Below are 9020 nucleotides of genomic sequence, written 5' to 3' on the forward strand. Positions count from 1 at the left end.
CAAGCTTACATGGTTGGTTTCAAAAAAAAAGGCTAGTTTGCCCACATTTCTGTTTATATACATACAGATATACACATTAGGGTTCATCATCACTCTTCTTGATTTCTCCCTCATTTATAAATAAATATCTAATTTCTTCTCTATTTAACATCCTCAACGACCTAAAAACTAAACCCCCATGTCAAATATGTCCAACTCGTTGTCGGTTAATGTGATCGTCTGTGATTGTGGCTTGAATGTTCGTATACGGATGTCATGGACAAGCAAGAACCCAGGACGACGTTTCTGGAGTTGTCAGAAGTACAAGGTAAATTATGTTCGTAGATTTGTTGTAGTTTAACTGTTAATTAAGATTTTAAAATGAATTTATTGTTATTTTAGGATGAGAGAAACTGTAATTTTTTCACGTGGATCGATGATGAGATGTCTGGACGGGAAAAGAATTTGATTTGTGAACCGAATCAGAGGAATGTGATACTTGAGCAAAATCTGTTAAAGTTGGAGGAAAAATTGTATAAAATGAAGAAAAAGAAGAAAATGATAAAGAAGAAAAAGCAAACCTAAAATTTGTTATTATGCAGTGTGGTAGTTTGTATGTTTGCTATCATTATAATTTTAGCTGTTAGCAGGGAACTGAACACTGGACAAAGGAAGTATCTACCATGAATTATTGTATGTAATCATCGGAATAAATAATGTTATTTTTCATTGGAATAAATAATTATTTTAGCAAATCAAATCTCATAAAAATTAGAAAAGTAAATTACCAATATTGGATTAATTAGCAAAATAGATTCCAACATCAGAGTACCATCAACATAAGTACCAAAAAAAGTACCACAATAAGTAGCACACGTTCAAATAACCAGGTTATTACTACTTAAAACAAAAGTTTCCAAAACAAGTCTCGTCAAAATGAAATTGCAATACTTAAAACTAATCATCCAAATTGACTGGAACTTCAGGGGTGCACTTAGAGGTATTAAACTTGTTCCTCATGAAGGCCACTACTTTCAACCTTTCACTACTTCTAGGAGGAGGTACATCCAAATCTGAATCACTTTCAGTCTCAGCTTCTTCACTCTCAGTCTGAGAAGTTTCACTTTCATTTAGAACTTGAGAAAAATGATATTATCATCACAATATGAGGGAATATTGAAAATGTTAAATACGAACGAAGGTGCATTGATAACCTGATTACCTATATAGAGGTCACTCTGAGATTCTACATGTTGAGCAAGATTGAAGCTATACATATAACTCAACAATACTGTTTTGGATAACTCAACATAGAACAAGGACTTTGAAATAATCTATGTTCCACTGGAATCAGTACAGATTATTTATTGGGCATATACACAAAAGGTTTTGTAAGCTACAGTGAAGAAGACGTCAACAGTGATCCGTATGAAATTCATTAATATGTTCAGACACCGGAGTAATAAGGTTGGAGTCATTCGAAGCAGTTATCAGAATTAGTGTGAAGACCTCAAGGATTCCTAGTGAAGTTGGTTATATTTGGTAGAAGACTTAACAGTGGTTTGTACGGGTATAATACGAAGGCCTGAGAGCGGTATTAGTCATCTGTGAACCAGACCATTGCACTAGACGTCAAGAGAGCGGTATTAGTCATCTGTGAACCGGACCATTGCACTAGACGTCAATGATCCGTGACAGGAAACGGAGTATTATTTTTAGAAATTCTGTTAAGTGGTTTTTGTACTCGAGAAGTCTAGAAATATTTTAAAGTACAAAACCCGGAGATTAGAAGACTTGAAGATACAGAGGACTACAGCTCGAGGATTTACGAGATTTATTTTGATTTAATGCTCGAGTTCTTATTAAATGAATAAATGGAAATCAATTCATTCATTTATTTAATTATTTCATCAACAATTGATTTTAAATAAATAATTAATATTTGATTTTTAATTTAAATAAATAAATGAAAACTAATTTATTCATTTATTTAATTATTTTTTAAAAATCAAATATTTGTTTATTTATTAAATCCTGCCAGTCAGATCTACCTTCATGCAATACTCGATTTCGTAGTTAAATAAAATACATGCAGTCGTGCATATTTTATTTAATAAAAGAAACGAATTTGTGAATAAAAGGAATTTGCTGCTTGGTTTTTCTATTGTGCTTTGATTCACTTGCCTCGTGGGACCCAGGTGAACATGTTCAAAGAAATTGTAATAAAAAGGAATCACATAACTCAGGTTGCAAAGAAATGATTTTGGCATGTATTTTCTTTTGTTGCTTCAACTGCTGCGCAACACAGGCGCGTGGCGCTCAACCTCTGGATTCCTTCTGTTTACTCCCGCATGCGTGTTCATCACACTCCTCCTAGCTGTGCGTGTGCTGTTCGAACTAAAAGGAAAAGAAACACAAGCATGTGTTCTTCTATATCAAAGTCGCAAGTTGGTTGTTTAGTAAATAAAATAAATAAACAACAAATGGCAGCCTCCTTTTGATTATAAGCCGCGGACCCACCTGCTTGTTTCAGTTCAACATAACGAAATAAATGAACCAAATGCAAAGTTGCAGGTTACAGAATAAATCCAAGTCGCAGCTTAGTGCTTTGCTTGTCTTATTTCTATATTCTAAGTCGCAGGTTAGAGAAATGCTTGTAGTCGCCAGTTACATTATACACAAGGAAATAGGAAGTCGCAAGTTAGTTCAACTCAGAATATTCTCCAAGGATTCAGGGTCGCGGGTTGTGTTTGCAAGGTCACATGTTGGATGTGTTTAGTCGCAAGTTGGCATATTTACAGGTCGCAGGTTACAATTCTTGCAAGCTGTAAATTTAAAATGTTTGGACATAATTAAGCCACGTAGTCTCCTTCTCTTTCCAGCCTACAATTGTATATAATCAACAACAGCAAATGAGATCTATATCTCTCCATTTTTACAAAGTGCGAAACTCTCGAAAAATTATCTCAGCACACTTTGAAAGCTTGATTTGACAAGGAGAGGTCATGTCCAATTTGTTCCACACCATTTAAAGCCTTACAAACTTGTAACACTCATTATTTAAAACTTCTTTGATTGTATTTAACATCATTTGATAAGAGTTTTAAATTCTTAGAGTGATATCTAGAACCCTATATTGATAGTTATTATTTTTGGTTCTCTCTGATATTTGTTGCTTCGAATATATTCGGAATTATAAGCAACCCTTTATGGTTTAATTTCTTAATAACATAGACCTCAATCTTACCATATGGTTCACACAACCTAACCATGTCCCTAACAGAAGCATCATCATACAACATACGAATTCCATCACCAAAATCATGACCATTATTTTTAAAATACACTAGACTCTCGGAGTTATAATTAAACATTTTGGCCCAATCATCCAAGTCCCAGAAAGAGAGTGTATCGGGGTCTACATTATTCACGACATCACATCGACCACCAATATAAACACATTCAAGTTGCGGACCAAACTCCTCATAATGATTAGCTTCTACATTTGTAAAACTTGACATACTGTTTCATAAACATTTACGAACCCTAATCAATTAATCACTACAAACGAACACATATCACATGTATTATATTAAACATATGTATAACAACATATAAAACACACATAAAACAACACATACATATCCAAAATAACAAACTTGAACAAACCCAGGTCCTGATGGGTACTCGGCTTTATTTTTTAAGAAAGCCTAGCCGGTTATTGGGGTTGACATTTGAGAGGCCGTGCTTGCTTTCTTTCGGACAGGAAAGCTGTTGTAAGAGGTAAATGCTACTATTTTTGCTTTGATTCCGAAAGTTGATCATCCTATGGTAGTGGGTGAATTTCATCCCATTGCACTGTGTAATGTCATCTACAAGTGTATTTCTACGAAAGGTTGATTGGTTGATTTTATGGACGATACTCAAAATGCGTTTATCCCAGGACGTAGAATCAGTGATAATATTCTTCTCACTCAGGAGATTATGAAAAATTACCATAGATCAGTTGTGCTCCCAGGTGTGCGATTAAAGTGGATATTAAGAAGGAGTATGACAGTGTTTCTTGGGATTTTTTGATTGATGCCCTTAGATTATTTGGCTTTCCGAAAAAATTTATAGGGTGGATTCATGAATGCATTTCTAATCCTGCTTATTCTGTTGTTGTTAATGTTGGGTTCCGAGGCATAAAACGCAGCGGATAACCGTAAATAAAATAAAAAAAAATTCGAAACCCAAAAACAGGATCCATGTATAATTATGGGCAGATTATGGAGATAACGAAACATACCTTTCAAGAGCATAACTTTCACGAACTCAACGGAGATCCTAGATATCACACTTTGTGTCTACCTCTCGGAGAAACACCTCTATGGTATCCACACGAGCACCTCCAAGAACGTCTCACGAACTTGACTACGGAATGGATGTCCTAGCCTCCTTCTTGACGATCCGAATTGTCTCTGCCTCTCTTTGCTGCTAGGGTTTTCTCAAAAAAACGTACCCCTTTCTTTAACCTATCATTATCTATTTATAATGGCTGATTAAAAAGGCACATAACAGCAAAACCCAACCCTAGTAGGTATTGGATTAAATAATAAAACAAATTTATATTATTTAATTAATAACTAAGTCATACTTAATTATTATGGGCAAAAACATTCCTTTTAATTCGAATTTATATTATCTCAATTAAGTCTTACTTAATTATAATAAAATTCGAATAATCATCAATTAATTTAAATCCATAATTTAAATTAACTATTCCATTAAGTGCTCTATTTGTGCGACCCTATAGGCTATTATTTAATTGATAATAATTTTATTCTCTAATAAAATTATAAACAATGAGCGGTATCTAGTAATACATCATTGTTACCCAATTAAACAATAATTAAATCGTGATTAGATAAAACCTTTCGTGATTAATGTTTTTCGTGTAATATAATCCCTTTAACCAAACATATTATAGATTAAACTCGAGGCATGTATTTAGTCATCCTCAACACTTATAATCCGGGTTTACTTGATCCATGAGTAGACAATCAAGACAAATCATAATTTGAGCATGGTCATGCTTTTATAGTCTCACTCAATCAAGAGGCCAATAATATCTCTCCTAATTATAGGAGGGTTAAATCTTTTATCTATCATTCATATTTCTCATACGACTCATGATATACCCGATGTCCACTTTTATCATCACCCGATCAAAAGTAACTTTTAATGTAGTCAAAGTATATTAGTCCTCGTATAGAAATATAATGATTTCAAGTCAAAGGATCGTTACACCATTATCACTGTGAGTCTTTCTTATGACTTTATTAAACATGAAGAATCTCACTGTGGGTCTGTCCAGTACCATGTACTCTCACATGTACCTATGTATTGACTTTAGTATCCCCATAATTATAACCAATGAGATGTGATTATCTTTTCAAACAACATACTAGTCTATCTATGTATTATTATTGTCCTATATAATAATACTCGATTAGGGACCTTTAAGAATATGATATATTATATAATCTCAAGTTCAAGTTATGTACATAAACTATACAATGTGTATCATGATTCTAAGGACATTTATTATGCTAACAAAATATCGCAGTAATTAAGGTCATAATAAATACATTTATTGAATGATCAACTGACATAAAGATTTAAAAGAATAATATATTGCCTCTAGGGCACCTACACTAACAATCTCCCACTAGCACTAGAGCCAATCACCCATATATCTAATACCCATGGAACTAGTGTGACCATCGTGCTTCTGCTGCGACAAGCCTTTGGTCAGTGGGTCTGAAATGTTATCATTTGTGTGCACTTTACATATGTGTATATCACCCCTTTCATTAATCTCTCGAATAAGGTGAAATCTCCTGAGTATATGTTTGGCTCGGGAGTGTGATCTAGGTTCTTTAGCCTGTGCAATGGCTCCATTATTATCGCAGTATAAATCAATGGGATCTGCGATTGATGGAACCACTCCCAAATCAGAAATGAACTTTCGAATCCAAATGGCCTCCTTAGCTGCTTCACAAGCTGCAATGTATTCAGCCTCCATTGTAGAATCAGTTATTGTTTCTTGCTTTGAACTCTTCCAGCTTACAGCACCTCCGTTTAAACAAAACACAAAACCAGACTGTGATACAGTATCATCTCTGTCTGTTTGGAAACTTGCATCGGTGTAACCTTTTACAACGAGTTTCTCTTCTCCTCCATACACCAAGAATGAATCTTTAGTTCTTTTCAGGTACTTAAGAATATTCTTGACTTCCGTCCAGTGACCTTCACCCAGATTAGACTGGTATCTGCTCGTCATGCTCAAGGAATACGAGACATCTGGGCGAGTACATACCATTGCATACATGATAGATCCAATTGCTGAAGCATATGGAACTTTATTCATGTGGTCCTTCTCATCCAATGATTTCGGACACTGGTCCTTAGAGATCGTTATCCCTTGAGACACGGGGGCATATCCCCTTTTTGCATTTTGCATTCCAAAACGATGTAAAACCTTATCAATGTATGTGCTCTGACTTAGACCGATCATCCTTCTAGATCTTTCTCTATAGATCCTCATTCCTAGAATGTAGGATGCCTCCTAAGTCTTTCATAGAGAAATTGCTCCCTAACCAAGTCTTAACAGCCTTTAGAGAAGGTATGTCATTCCCCATTAGTAGTATATCATCAACATATAGTACTATGAATGCCACATAGCTCCCACTAACCTTCTTGTAAACACACGGTTCATCTTCGTTTTGAACAAGCCATACTCTGTGACTATTTCATCAAAACGGATATTCCATCTCCTAGAGGATTGCTTCAATCCATAAATGGATCGACGCAATTTACATACCTTGCTAGCATTCCTTGGATCGACAAAACCCCTAGGTTTCCATTAAGGAAGGCTGTTTTGACATCCATTTGCCAGATTTCATAATCATGGAATGCTGCAATGGCAAGTAAAATCCTTATAGACTTGACAATAGCCTCTGGTGAGAAAGTTTCATCATAGTCAATACCATGAATTTGTTTGAAACCTTTTGCAACTAGCCTAGCTTTATAGGTCTGAACATTTCCATCCATGCCCTTTTTCTTCTTAAAACCCCATTTGCACCCTATGGGTTTTACCCCTTCAGGTGGATCAACCAGAGTTCATACTTGGTTTTCGTCCATGGAATCTATCTCGGATTTCATGGCTTCAAGCCATCTCTTAGAGTCTGGACTGTTCATAGCATCTTGGTATGTGAGAGGCTCATCTTCATCTATGAGCATCAAATCACCACACTGAGTCATGAGAAATCCATATCTCTCTGGCTCATGGCAAAATCTACCAGATCTACGAACAACCTGTATTTGTTGAGCATTATCATTATTATGCTCTTGTTCCACTTCAGGTTCAATGTTATTTTGCGATTCTCGATCTTCATCGAGATCTATAGTTCTCCCACTTTTTCTTTTGGAAACAAAATCTCTTTCCATGAAGACAGCATCTCGAGCAATAACACTTTCTGCTCAGAAGGACTATAAAAATAATACGCCTTTGTTGTTATTCCCAGTGGACTAACAATGAGATTTACAGAAGGGGGGTTGAATGTAAATCTCAAAACTTTTTCAAGTTTTGAGCAATTTGTAAGACTAAGTGTTTGAGTGATCAACTGTGTGTGAATTGCTTGGAGCTGATGCAGACAGATATATATTTAAACACAAATGAAATGAACACAAAGAACTTAAAAACTTTTCTGGTGGATTTGTTGTTCCACCAGAGATGTGTTATTTCAGAAAATCTGTGATTCAAAATTAAATCACAGCTGCTTCCTAGTACAAACTAGATGATTTTCTCTCTTGATATTTCTAAACAGCTCAGGGAAAATTCATATCTAATTACTAGCTACTACTTGGTTTATATAACTCCAAGTTTACAAGTGAAGACAAAGATAAAGTACAATAAGACAATAGTTCTCCACTTGTTTCTGTTCCATTTTTATCCAGTGTAATATGGAATTATCTGTTGACTTTCCATTTTGAACCAGACTAAAAACGGCTGCTTTTTCTGCTGTTCCTGAAATAGGCTACCACATCTCTGTCAATCCATGTGCCTCTGTCAGCTTTGTTAACTAACACTATCAACTGCTATGAAGCTTTCATCCATTGATGGCTTTATCCGTTGATGCTCTAGCAGTGCATCCGTTGAAGCTTTCATCCGTTGATGGCTTTATCCGTTGATGCTCTAGCAGTGCATCCGTTGAAGCTTTCATCCGTTGATGGCTTTATCCGTTGATGCTCTAGCAGTGCATCCGTTGAAGCTTTCATCCGTTGATGGCTTTATCCGTTGATGCTCTAGCAGTTGAAGCTTTATCCGTTGAGGCGTTAAAGACATCCGTTGAAGCTTAGTTTCTTATCCGTTGAAGGTCTTCAATATCCGTTGACACTACTTCACTTATACAAAATTACAAGGCATGAAATATTTACAATTAGCCCTCCTACTTGTACATCCATTAGTAGTCAACATGACTGATTATCTCCTAACAACATCTAAGAATTACAGCTTGAAACCAGAGAGTGAGATGTGCTACAATACCAAACTTATTGCTAAGTAAGGCTACTCCTTCAACGGATAGCCAAGATGGTCTTATCCGTTGAGGCTACAAACACTAGATTTCTACTTAAGTGTTTTGCTGAACTTATCATCAAACTAATACACATATTCCTAACAATCTCCCCCTATTTATGTCTACTAGAACTGTAGGCATAAATTTGGGTTTAGCTTGATGATAACAAAACACTTAACAAATATATAAACTGTAACAAAGCAGAAATTCAAAAGTGCTGCAAAAGTGTATATGCTGAGATGAGATTGAAGATATACATTGTTTCCAAGGGTGCTCCTTTAGCCTGAGCAAATTACTTTCTTTTCCTTTGATCCCTGGTTTTCTTTCCTAGCCTCCTGTCATTCTCCTCTATTTGAAGTTGAAGTTGTCTGTAGAATTCAGCTTCATCTTCTTCACTGATATCTAACTTAGATTGCATAT

The sequence above is a fragment of the Apium graveolens genome, chromosome 3, assembly GCF_009905375.1.
Source record: "Apium graveolens cultivar Ventura chromosome 3, ASM990537v1, whole genome shotgun sequence".
NCBI classification, from domain to species: Eukaryota; Viridiplantae; Streptophyta; class Magnoliopsida; order Apiales; family Apiaceae; genus Apium; species Apium graveolens.